The following is a 13,453-nucleotide window of genomic DNA, read 5'->3' as shown; positions in this document are numbered from 1 at the left end:
ATCAAGACTTAACAAGATTAATTAAATTAATTTAATTGTATGCGCAGTGGACATGCTTCTGTACATGGAGTAATTGCGCTATATAAATGTACATATTAATATTATTATTAGGCTTTCAGACATTGAGATTACTAAAATTATTATTATTATTATTTACCGCGGGAGCCTATTTCTCCATGATCAAAAACAGATATCGATCTGGGGTTCAATTATGCCATTTCTGATTTCATTAAACTGATTGAACATTTTCATTATCACTGGAAGTACTGTACACTTACATGTAACAAATGTATAAAATGAATTGATATTGCTGGATTTGGTTGATTCGGCGTCCATTTTATTTGATGTGTGCAATGCTTATTTGAAAACCTGTTTAATGGTTTCATTGGTACCGGAAGTGACATATGTTTAGGGTAACGTGGCACCGGTGAAACCGTAGTCGAAAAAATATTCTATATTAAAAAAAAAACAGTAAAAATCGGTGGAAACCTGTTTAATGGTTTCATTGGTACCGGAAGTGACATATGTTTAGGGTAACGTGGCACTGGTGAAACCGTAGTCGAAAAAATATTCAATATTAAAAAAAAAAACAGTAAAAATCGGTGCTCTTGCAAACAACGTGATTTCACCGTCGGGTGTGACCGGATCAAAACACCTAAAGTATCGTTTGGTAGCTCGATGAATGGGCTATTGTATAACACACTTCCTGTCTGATTCCTGAAAGCCGGTTCAGTCGAAAGTCTGAAAGCCTATTGAGATTACTAAAATTATTATTATTATTTGCCGCGGGAGCCTATTTCTCCATGATTGGAAACAGATATCAATCTGGAACCAAATTTTCTATCGGGAAACCATGTGGTGGTTACTTGATAAAGTATTTTTGAAACTTGTGCGCAGACTGGAAGTGGCCGAATTTTGAACGGTAGCAATAAATAAAAAAGTGGCCGTGCTTTCGCCAATTCTTTCCCTAGAACAATTCACATTTTTGGAAACCCTGAATCTTTTCCGAGACAATGGCTATCTCACATTTTTCAATTTCGAACATTCATCTATGGCTTTTGTCGTTCGAAATTTCAAAATTCAAATTTTTACAAAAAACTTTTATATTTATGAATATTTTTTAGTCGTGTTTTACACAAAATTAACGAGTCATCTGACCTGGGCAAAAATGTGTAATTTTTTTGTCTCAGTAATTTTCCTTGGCCGCCATTGGCTAATTCAGTTTTTCAGTCCTAGATAAATTATTTATTGCTCGATTTGTATAAAACAAAGTTCATTTACTCCGTTGTCTCAATTGTCATTTTTTTTGTTACCAAAAGAGTTATCTGTTGGCACCGGAAGTGGCTTAATTTTACCAAAAACTACAATTTTGAAAGTTAGGTACCATTAATCGAAAGCAAATATTCTTTTTTTAAAAAACTGATATAACTAAAAGAGTGTGCCCTTTTAAGGCGCACAAAATGTTGGGCTCCATTTTTTTAATTTCGATTTCATTTTCGGGCAAATTTGATTAAGAGGTGAAAAAAGGTGTAAAATTGATCTATTTACAACCCATTCAGGCTTTTCAGATTTTAAAATATTTCTACGTAACTGTTATAAACTTATAGCTATAATCCATACGAAGAAAATGTATGTTAAAATTAGTTTGTAATATAAGCAGTTACCTAGAAATGGTAGGGTGACCCGTGCACTCTACAGAAAGTTGGTCTCGACACGGCTAAATGTGCACGCTTCAGTTGCATGTATCGAACTGATTTCTGACTACCCCCCACTCTCTTTGAGTCGATAAATAGCCATGGCACGTGCAATTCTCTACAAATATATCAACTATTACAGCCGTATCTGTTGGCACCGGAAGTGGCTTAATTTTACCAAAAACTACAATTTTGAAAGTTAGGTATCATTAATCGAAAGCAAATATTATTTTTTTAAAAAAACTGATATAACTAAAAGAGTGTGCCCTTTTAAGGCGCACAAAATGTTGGGCTCCTTTTTTTCATTTCGATTTCATTTTTCGAGCAAATTCGATTATGAGGTGAAAAAAGGTGTAAAATTGATCTATTTACAACCCATTCAGGCTTTTCAGATTTTAAAATATTTCTATGTAACTGTTATAAACTTATAGCTATAATCCATACGAAGAAAATGTATGTTAAAATTAGTTTGTAATATAAGCAGTTACCTAGAAATGGTAGGGTGACCCGTGCACTCTACAGAAAGGTTGGTCTCGACACGGCTAAATGTGCAGGCTTCAGTTGCATGTCTCGAACTGATTTCTGACTACCCCGCACTCTCTTTGAGTCGATAAATAGCCATGGCACGTGCAATTCTCTACAAATATATCAACTATTACAGCCGTAAAAAATCTATTGTTGACGATTTTGAATAGCAGTAAAATTTAGCTTCTTGGTTATTACAGCTTCTTTAGAAATTACGTTTGTTTTATTTTTTAAATTGCTTTATCATTAACTGTACCGTTAAGAGCGGCATCTTTTGGTTTAGTACAAATAATATCTCTGAAACACTCGGGTTAGACAGGGACATGATACTAGCAGTATTTTCATTTACTTTTACAGGTTTCTTAAAACAATTGTTGAGTTGTCTAAAGTACTTATTTCTAAATTCAATTTCTTGTTCTAGCTTTCTGTTATGTTTCGTAAAAAAGTAGTCTTGATTATCCCGATCTGTCAATCAGACGTAGAATGGTCAATAGACTGGTTAAGCGAGACTAATTTCAAAACAAGGGCACGTAACCTATCTTTTACTCAAAAGTGTCTGGATGTTATGGACGACACTTGGAACCAGTTTTCAGTCTATTATTTATAGATGATTAATGGTCATAGCTTATTAAGTACAACATGATCGTTTATTTAGTGACTATAATTGTGTGAAACTGATTTGAGGCTTGGCATATATATAAATATTGTGGCGTAATTGTCGAGATATTTGGAGATATTTATTTATGGTGGGTCACCCTAGAAATGGGCAATTTTGCATACGTCACTGTTTTCGTTATTTTGCTGGTAAAATAGTCAATTATTATTGGATTTTCACAAAAGTGACACCATTTGATTCAAAAAGCAAGTATGCGTCGTATCAAATTGATTACAATTTAAAATTAACACAGGAAGTGACGCCATTTTGTCAAAAAATGCATTTTTAACTTTTAAAATCAATATTTTTTTCAACCAAGAATTATTTTATATGTATTAATAATTTTAACTTTTGGTTTACACTCACATATTAATAAAATTCATATGGTCATATAGATTTCACAAAATTGTTTCTAACTAGTTCAGTTGCGGAGAAATAGGCGATTTTCAACAGGTCACTTTTCAAGGTTTTTGGTCCATAAAGTGTCAATTATTATTTGATTTTCATAAAAATTTTACTGTGTGATACCTAATGCCATTTAAAATTTCATACAAGTAATTTCATTATTACCGGAAGTAACGTCATTTTGGCAAAAACTATATTTTTAGCCTTCAAAACAGATATTTTATTCAAATGAGTCTGATTTGTAATGTTTTTAAAATTATGATATTTGATTCCAATCAACAAATAGATTGAACCCATACGATCATACAGATACCAGAAAATGGTTTCTAACGGTTGCAGAGAAATAGACGGTTTTCTATAAGTCACTTTTCAAGGTTTTTGGTCTATAAAAGTGGCAATTATTATTCAATTTACATAAAATTTTCACCATGTGATGCCTTATGCCATTTCTGATTTCATAAAACTAATTGAACATTTTCATTATCACCGGAAGTACTGTACACTAGGGTGTTTCATATTTGAACTTTTTTTCGCGATTGAACTCTACCATGTGCCATGCGTTTTCAATTGGGTCCAAACTCATCACCAGCAAATATTATAATTTTCCTACCAAAAATGGCGGGCCGCCGCCATTTTGAATTTTTCACCAAAAATGATCAATGTGAAATTTTTGAAAAAGTCGGAAAAAATACTTCCCGTTACAGTAGAAAGACAAAACGTGGCACAATGCATCAAAAAGGCACAGAGATGTTCTGCGATTTATTTCAGAATTTTAGCATCAAAATTCAGGAGGTTTGCAATTTGGCATTTTTTAGAAAAAAGTCTTTTTCTGTAGAATTTTTTAAGACCTTGATGATTAAACTCCACCAAAATGTCATAAACAAACCTATCTACACAAATGGAGATTAATAAAAAACTAAATTAGTTATACGGGTTGTCCTCGATGAATATTTTATCATACAAGAGTGACAGAAACCATTCAAATAATCACAAAAGTCATTTAATAATCCAGACGCGCCAAAGTGTGTTTCATATAGTCAGAAAATTTGGTGTGATGTATTTCGACTGACTGTAGCAAGGCCTGTAACTGTTCTTCATCGCCTGTCTCGAATCGTCTCGATTCCCCGTTCTGCAAGATCATTTGTCACACGAGTGTTTTCCACAAAGCTTAGAAATTTTTTAAATTTAAAAAAAATTCCTATTCGCTACATGGTACCTGCATCTATTCCTGTGATTCGGTGAGGCCAAGAGGATTAAAGACAAACCATGAGTCGTTAGATATAAGCTCGGTATAATCTGTGTCATTGTATATTTCTGGAAAGTTCTCCCTGCATCCATTCCTGTGGTTCGGTGAGGCCAAGAGGATTAAAACAAGTCGTGAGACGTTAGATATAAGCTAGGTGTTGAAAACTGGTAGTTTTTTGCTTATGTGACAAAGGACTGTCTGGTAAAGTCTGTGGACCCATGGCTATAAAACTGTTTTCAACACCTAGACCTCATTTCAAACCAGGAAGATCCAAAATTCAAGAAATAGACAATAAACAGATTGTTCTGAGCTTATATCTAACGACTCATGGCTTGTCTTTAATCCTCTTGGCCTCACCAAATCACAGGAATAGATGCAGGTACCATGTAGCGGATAGGACAAATTTTTGAATTTAGAAAATTTCTAAGCTTTGTGGAAAACACTCCCGTGACAAATGATCCAGAACGGGGAATCAGGACGATTCAAGACTTCATTGACAAGACTGGTGATGAAAAACAGTTACAACCTTGCTACAGTCAGTCGAAATGCATCACACCAAATTTCCTGACTATATGAAACACATATTTTTTCTAAAAAATGCCAAAAGGCAACCCTCCTAAATTTTTATGCTAAAATTCTGAAATATATTGCAGATCATCTTTGTGCCTTTTCGATGCATTGTGCCAAGTTTTATCTTTCTACCGTAACGGGAAGTATTTTTCCGACTTTTTCAAAAATTTCACATTTGGCGAAAAATTCAAAATGGCGGCGGCCCGCCATTTTTGGTGGGAAAATTATAATATTCGCTGGTGATGAGTTTGGACCCAATTGGAAACGCATGGCACATGGTAGAGTTCAATCGCGAAAAAAAGTTCAAATATGAAACACCCTACTGTACACTTACATGTAACTAATGTATAAAATGAATTGATATTGGTGGATTTGGTTGATTCGGCGTCCATTTTATTTGATGTGTGCAATGCTTATGTGGAAACCTGTTTAATGGTTTCATTGGTACCGGAAGTGACATATGTTTAGGGTAACGACAATGATCCAAAAACTGGAAGTAGTCGAAAAAATATCCAATATTTTGAGAAAAAAAAAACATAAAAAGTAAAAAAAATGGTGATCTTGCGAAAAAAAGTGATTACTACATAAGATTTCAAAACAACTAAATTGTCATTGGATAGCCCGAACAATGGACAATCGTATGACATCTAAATAGTAAAAATTCGCTGGTTAGGCAATATATACTATTCAAAAAAAGTAGGGGATATTTGATTTTTAAGTGTTATTAAAGTCACCTAATGAAACTGACGAAGAAACAAATGACAAAATGAAATGAAGTTCACATTCATCGATTTATTCCAAATGATCGTTAGACTAAGTAAGGCACAGACTGACCATTATAAGGGTAAAATGATACGATCCTGGCCCTGTGACATCTTGCGTAGTCATCCTGGAAGATGAAACGGCGGCCATGACGTCGTGCGAACGGCACAACATGGACTGCCAAGATGTTGTCCCGGTAGTACTGGTCTGTAACACGCCCTGCAACAACATGTAAAGCCGTTCTTCCAGCAACAGTGATGCCTCCCCACACCATAACAGAACCACCCCCAAATCGATCATGTCTGATGACGTTAACGTCTTGGAAGCGCTCGTTTCGACGACGCCACACCCTCCTACGTCTGTCCAAAAAATCAACAGTGAACCTTGACTCATCTGAAAACATCACATTGCTCCAGCGTCGATTATCCCAGTGTTGACGATCCCTACACCAACGACGTCTTGCCTGAATGTGATGATCTCTCAAACAAGGGATCACGCGAGGACGTCGGGCGCGAAGGTGACCCCTATGCAGTCGATTCCGAATCGTCTGGCCACTCACTCTCACACCAGTGTCTGTTTGAAGACGAGCGCTGATCTGATTTGCTGTGATGACACGATTTCTCAAGGCCAAGGTACGGATAAATCGATCCTGGGCTTGAGTTGTCGCCCTTGGTCGACCTGAGCGTGGTCTGTCCTGTACAGATTGTGTATCACGGTATCTGGACCATAGCCTGCTTATGACAGACTGAGAAACATTCATCGTCCGCGCCACAACCGCCTGTGTTGTGCCGATCTGTAGCATGCCAAGGGCACGTAACCTTTCATTTTGGGTAAGCCGACGCATATCAAAATTTGTTTTCTGGTCACTAAAACAATTAAACTGATGTTTCCACCCTGGAATTCAATGCCACAATGACTGTAACATTCAAAGTCAGAGTCGTGCAAATCTTGGGTTGGACCCCCATGATGATCCCAAGCATCACCTGCATTCCATGCGGTAGCTATTGGTGCGTTTGGGCGTCACATGTAACTGGAAATGTTTCTTCTGTTAGGTTCTATAGTGACTTTTTTCGTAGTCATTTGCATATTTTAGTATTATGCCCCCAAAATCAAATATCCCCTACTTTTTTTGAATAGTATATAATGGGACGCTGAAAATCTAGTATTTTCATTTTTGGGGACTATTCAGATGCTTTCATCCCGAACACTTCACTTTTTTCCTTTCTTAAACTTCTGTTACTTACAGTCCTAACGGTGGTCTAGGGTGTGAATCCAAATTTAAAAGCCTATATATAGTATAAATGGTCCAAAAAGGGCCACAATCTTTAAAAACAGTTAAAAAATCATTACGGTATATCTTCTTCTAATGGTATAAGGGAGATGGGAGCCACGGTGGCTAGGTGGTTAAGACGCTGGCTTGCTAGCCTGGAGGTCGGGTGTTCGATCTGGATTTTCCGACGTGGTTTCCCCTTGTCAGTGGTGCAGAACGGAGGGCCTGACAAGGACAGCTGTCTAGTCCTTCGGATGAGACGAAAAACCGAGGTCCCGTGTATACATTGGAATGCACGTAAAAGATCCCTTGGCAGTTGGAATTCGATATAAGAGTAGGCGATAGTGCCGCTGCCCGGGCAAAATTTCCCTCATAGCACACTGTATGGCATATGCCCGTCTTCATTAGCCCAGTATAGGAGCAGAACAGTAGGACGTTAAACCCCATTTCATCTCATTTCATTTATAAGGGAGATAACACATTGGTATCAGACTACCAATTATTTGTTAAATATCTTCAAATTTTCCTTTCTTTTAAAAACTATCCAATGATCCGTAAACCGGAAGTAGTCGAAAAAATATTCGATATTTAAAAAAAAACCAGTAAAAATCGGTGCTCTTGCAAAAAACGTGATTTCACCGTCGGGTCTGACCGCATCAACACATCTAAAGAAGACCATCCGATTCCAGAAATATAAGTTTCATTCAGAGTTATCGCCCTTTATTTTTCGATTTTTTTTCAAATTTTCTGCCCATTTCCCAACCCTTATATTTTTTGGAAAGGATAAATCGATATTTCTGAAACTACTGGAACATAAAGCTATATAGTCAGACCGCTCCATAAAGCAATTTCAACAACGGTCCGGAAACCGGAAGTAGTCGAAATAATGTTCGATATTTCGAATTTTTTATAAAAAATGGGTGTTTTGGGGAAACAAATTAAGCTTTCGTTGAGTGGCCCGGGGAATGGACTGTCATGTGATGCCCAATCTATACGGATAGTATGACCAAGCAGCAAAATATGACATGCTGAAAATCAAGTATTTTCTGATTTGGAGCGTTTTTGGACGCCTGTATCTCGAAAACTGCTCCAAGGATTTTTCTAAAACTTTCCCTATCGAGAGTCCCTCCGGTAGTCTTGTGCATGAATCCATCCAATAAGACATTGAAATGTCTGGAATAGGTAAAATAATGTACTGAAAATCGAAGAAAGTTGAAAAATCGTGAAATTTTGGAAAATGCTCTATTACTTTATTATTTAAACAAATTTTTACAAAAAAAGTTACACATTCAGATAGCTGATCTAATTACGATTCTAACAATGTATAATATGTATTGAAATATTTAAATTTAATTTTTGATATATTGACATTTTTGCATTTTTGGCACTATTGAACATAGGATTTCACAGGGGCATTTTATCTGATCAGACAATGTAATATATCATTACATAGCCCTGTGGCTATTTGATAAGCCAATCCGGTTATTAAAATTATCCCGACAATAATCTCCATACGGGAAGTATTCAAAAAATGAAGAAAAAAGGTTAAAAAAAAAGGCGCTCTTGCGAAAAACTTGATTTCTCCATCAGATGTTAGCGGACCAAAAGAACTAAAGTATCGCTGGATAGCCCTATTAATGGACTATCATATGACATCTGAATGATACGATTTAGATGGCTAGAAAATAAATATTGGTACGCCGATAATCTAGTATTTTCCGTTTTGGAGCATTTTGAGACGCCATTTTCTCGAAAACGAAAACTACAATTTTTTTTAAACTTTTTTTTACTCAGAGTCCTATCAGTGGACTATGGCGTGAGTCTCAAAATAAAAGCATTGAAATAATATAAGTGGTCCAAAAAGAAAAGTAAAAAATTGGTGATCTTGCGAAAAAAGTGATTACTACATAAGATTTCAAAACAACTAAAGTGCCATTGGATAGCCCGAACAATGGACGATCGTATGACATCTAAATGGTAAAAATTCGCTGGTTAGGCAATATATAATGGGACGCTGAAATCTAGTATTTTCATTTTTGGAGGCTATTCAGATGGTTTCATCCCGAAAACTTCTCTTTTTTCCTTTCTTAAACTTCTGTTACTTTGAGTCCCAACGGTGGTCTAGGGTGTGAATCCAAATTTAAAAGCCTTAATATAGTATAAATGGTCCAAAAAGAGCCACAATCTTTGAAAAAAGTTGAAAAATTGTTATATTTTCTTCTAATGGTCTAATTGTATAAGGGAGATAACACATTAGTATCAGACTACCAATTATTTGCTAAACATTTTTAAATATCTTCTAATTTTCCTTTCTTTCAAAAACTGTCCAATGGATCTTTCTGAAACTTCTGGTACAGGAAGTTAAGTTCCCATATAACGTGTTAAATCTATCCCGACAATGATCCGTAAACCGGAAGTAGTGAAAAATATATTTGATATTTAAAGAAAAAGACAGTAAAAAAATCGGTGCTCTTGCAACAATCGAGATTTCACTGTCGGGTGTGACCGGATCAAAACATCTAAAGTATCGTTTGGTAGCTCGATAAATGGGCTATTGTATGACACACTTCCTCACTGATTCCTGAAAGTCAGTTCAGTGCTGCTTGCAGGTCTAGTTATTATTATTATTATTATTTACCGCGGGAGCCGATTTCTCCATGATCGAAAACAGATATCGATCTGGGGTTCGATTTTCTATCGGGAAACCATGTGGTGGTTACTTGATAAAGTATTTTTGAAACTTCTGCGCACACCAGAAGTGGCCGAATTTTGAACGGTAGCAATAAATCAAAAAGCGGCCGTGGTTTCGCCAATTCTTTACCTATTTTAAAACAATTCATATTTTTTGGAAACCTTGAATCTTTTCCGAGACAATGGCTATCTCACATTTTTCAATTTCGAACATTCATCTATGGCTTTTGTCGTTCGAAATTTGAAAATTTGAATTTTTACAAAAAACTTTTTTATATTTATGAATATTTTTTAGTCGTGTTTTCTACAAAATTAACGAGTCATCTGACTTGGGCAAAAATGTGAAATTTTTTTGTCTCAGTAATTTTCCTTGGCGCCATTGGCTAATTCAGTTTTTCAGTCCTAGATTAATTATTTATTGCTCGATTTGTATAAAACAAAGTTCATACACTCCGTTGTCTCAATTGTCATTTTTTTTGTTACCAATAGAGATATCTGTAGACACCGGAAGTGGCTTAATTTTACCAAAAACTACATTTTCGAGCAAATTCGATTAAGAGGTGAAAAAAGGTGTAAAATTGATCTATTTACAACCCATTCAGGCATTTCAGATTTTAAAATATTCCTACGTAACTTTTATAAACTTGTAGCTATAATCCATACGAAGAAAATGTATGTTAAAATTAGTTTGTAATATAAGCAGTTACCTAGAAATGGTAGGGTGACCCGTGCACTCTACAGAAAGTTGGTCTCGACACGGCTAAATGTGCACGCTTCAGTTGCGTGTCTCGAACTGATTTCTGACTACCCCGCACTCTCTTTGAGTCGATAAATAGCCATGGCACGTGCAATTCTCTACAAATATATCAACTATTACAGTGCATAAGTCACTGTTTTCATTATTTTGCTGGTAAAATAGTCAATTATTATTGGATTTTCACAAAAGTGACACCATTTGATTAAAAGAGCAAGTATGCGTCGTATCAAATTGATTACAATTTAAAATTGACACCGGAAATGATGCCATTTTGTCAAAAAATGCATTTTCAACTTTTAAAATCAATATTTTTTTCAAACAAGAATTATTTAATATGTATTAATAATTTTAACTTTTGGTTTACATTCACATATTGATAAAATTCATACGGTCATATAGATTTCACAAAATTGTTTCTAACATGTTCAGTTGCGGAGAAATAGGCGATTTTCAACAGGTCACTTTTCAAGGTTTTTGGTCCATAAAAGTGTCAATTATTATTCGATTTTCATAAAATTTTCACTGTATGATACCTATTGCCATTTACAATTTCATACAAGTAATTTAAGATTTTCATTATCACCGGAAGTAACGTCATTTTGGCAAAAATTGTATTTTTAGCCTTCAAAACAGATATTTTATTCAAATGAGTCTGATTTGTAATTTTTTTAAAATTATGATATTTGATTCCAATCAACAAACAGATTGAACCCATACGATCATACAGATACCAGAAAATGGTTTCTAACTTGTACGGTTGCAGAGAAATAGACGGTTTTCTACAAGTCACTTTTCAAGCTTTTTGGTCTATAAAAGTGGCAATTATTATTCGATTTACATAAAACGTGAGTCGCTCCCACAATATCAGTCGCTTGTCGCACGACGTCATTTTGTGCTACGGGCACAAAAGCATTGTTAACAATGGATTTTAGTCAAATTGTCGATTTTGAGATTGAGGTTGTAACATCAAGAAATACAAAAGAACTTTGTTATTTGAGAAGGATTTTGACGATCTGAAAACTGGAAATGGTGTTTTGGGGGTATTTTATGAGCCTACCTGATTAAAAAGGCCCAAGAAATGACGTCTATTCTGTGAAAAAATCAGTGAAAGTAATCCAATGTTTTGAAAACACACGCGGTACTTGATGCTAATCTCCATACGTCATTTGAAAGGTCGTGAACTTAACTTTCCATATTTGGAGTAAACAAATGCAAATTCTTTGTCAGTAACGAATCAGAGTCAGTTTAACAAGATCAACCATAGGCCTTTTCGTTGCCACGAATGGCCGACCTCCCGATGATAATACGCGATTTCATTGGCTTAAAGCTTGCGCTGGATGTGCAACATGGGCATGCGCAACGAGGATGTAAACACAGATTTGTTGACTTGTCAATCTGTCAAATTCATCTCTTGTTCAATAGTTTTATGAATGAAAATTTCGTCATTTCGTATTAATAATATTAACTAAAAAGTTTGAAAAATGTCATCCAATTCTAGACCCGCTGCCCATGTTGCACGACTCCTGAATTCAGCCAAGCAAATCGGTATTTAAGACGCCGGAATGATGAATTTCTACTTGGTACTACTACTACTAGTACTACTGACACTGTATCGGCGATGGCGGGTTTCGATCTTTCTGAAGTACTAAAACTTCTATGTTTAACATAACTATTGAAAAAAAAAAAATCTTTATGTTAGGCTTATATATGATATTTTATTGCTTAAATGATTGATACTGTTATAACCCCGCCCAAAAGGTTCACGCCGTGAAAGAGCTTGTTTACGTCACGTGACTTCGCACTCACTTTTCCACTCGACTCAACTGATTACCGTAAGAACTATCGCTGCTTCTGCTCAATTTCTATGCATCTTGACAAATTTCTTATACAGATACTTTGATTTTCCAAAGGAATCATTGATTTTCTTATTGAAATACATTTTAATAAAGCAGAAGTATAAATAATGCCAACTAGGACATGAGAGATCCGATAAGTCGGAAGTGTCATTCAATTGTCATGTGGTCAGTGAACCGAAAAAAAAATCGCTACTTCAAGTACTTGGCTAAATAAATGGATACTTTTTGGCATAGTACGTATGTTCTATAGTTAAATTAGTATTCTTGGACTAATGTAAATGTATTTTCAAGGAGGTATACGCTCGAATGAGTAAACACGAGTTTGCACCGGTAAATATCAGATCATTCCCGTAGCTAATAATAGTAATAATTAGTATGGTACATGTCTAAGAAAAGAACCCTATGTGATTATCATGATACATCCAAGTGAAAGTATTAATAAAAGGAAATGTTTAATGCCTTCTTATTTATTTTGCTAAACTGATTTAAATCTTTTTCTTAAAATTAGAATGAATTTGATTTGTGTCAGATACACTTATTCTTTGGTGCTATAAAATTTGAGGCTTATATTATTAAAAATAATTATGTGCCATACAATGTAACTGAAATGTAATTGACCATTTCATGATTTTTGGAACGTAATTAATTCCATTACTCATTACTTTTGAAATCTCCCATTACTCATTACGGCCTTTACATTCCCATCACCCCAGCACTGGCATACAGCTTAATACAAAAGAAATTTTGCCAAGACGGCTTTCTCTTATATTGAATTCCAACTGCCAAGGGATCTTTTACCCGCACGCCTATGTGTACACAGGACCTCGGTTTTCCATCCCACCCAAACGGCTAGACAGTCCTTGTCAGTCCCTTCATCCTGCACCACTGACAAGGAGAAACCCTGCCAGAAAATCCTGATGAACTTTCTCGGTCAACACCGGGATCTAGCCGCGACTTCCAGGCTAGCGCGCCAACGTCTTACTCACTTAGTCACCCATTATAAAATGGTGATATGGATATTG

The sequence above is a fragment of the Patella vulgata genome, chromosome 7, assembly GCF_932274485.2.
Source record: "Patella vulgata chromosome 7, xgPatVulg1.2, whole genome shotgun sequence".
Taxonomy (NCBI): Eukaryota; Metazoa; Mollusca; class Gastropoda; family Patellidae; genus Patella; species Patella vulgata.
The sequence above is the reverse complement of the archived record's forward strand: the minus strand, read 5'-3'. Positions refer to the sequence as shown.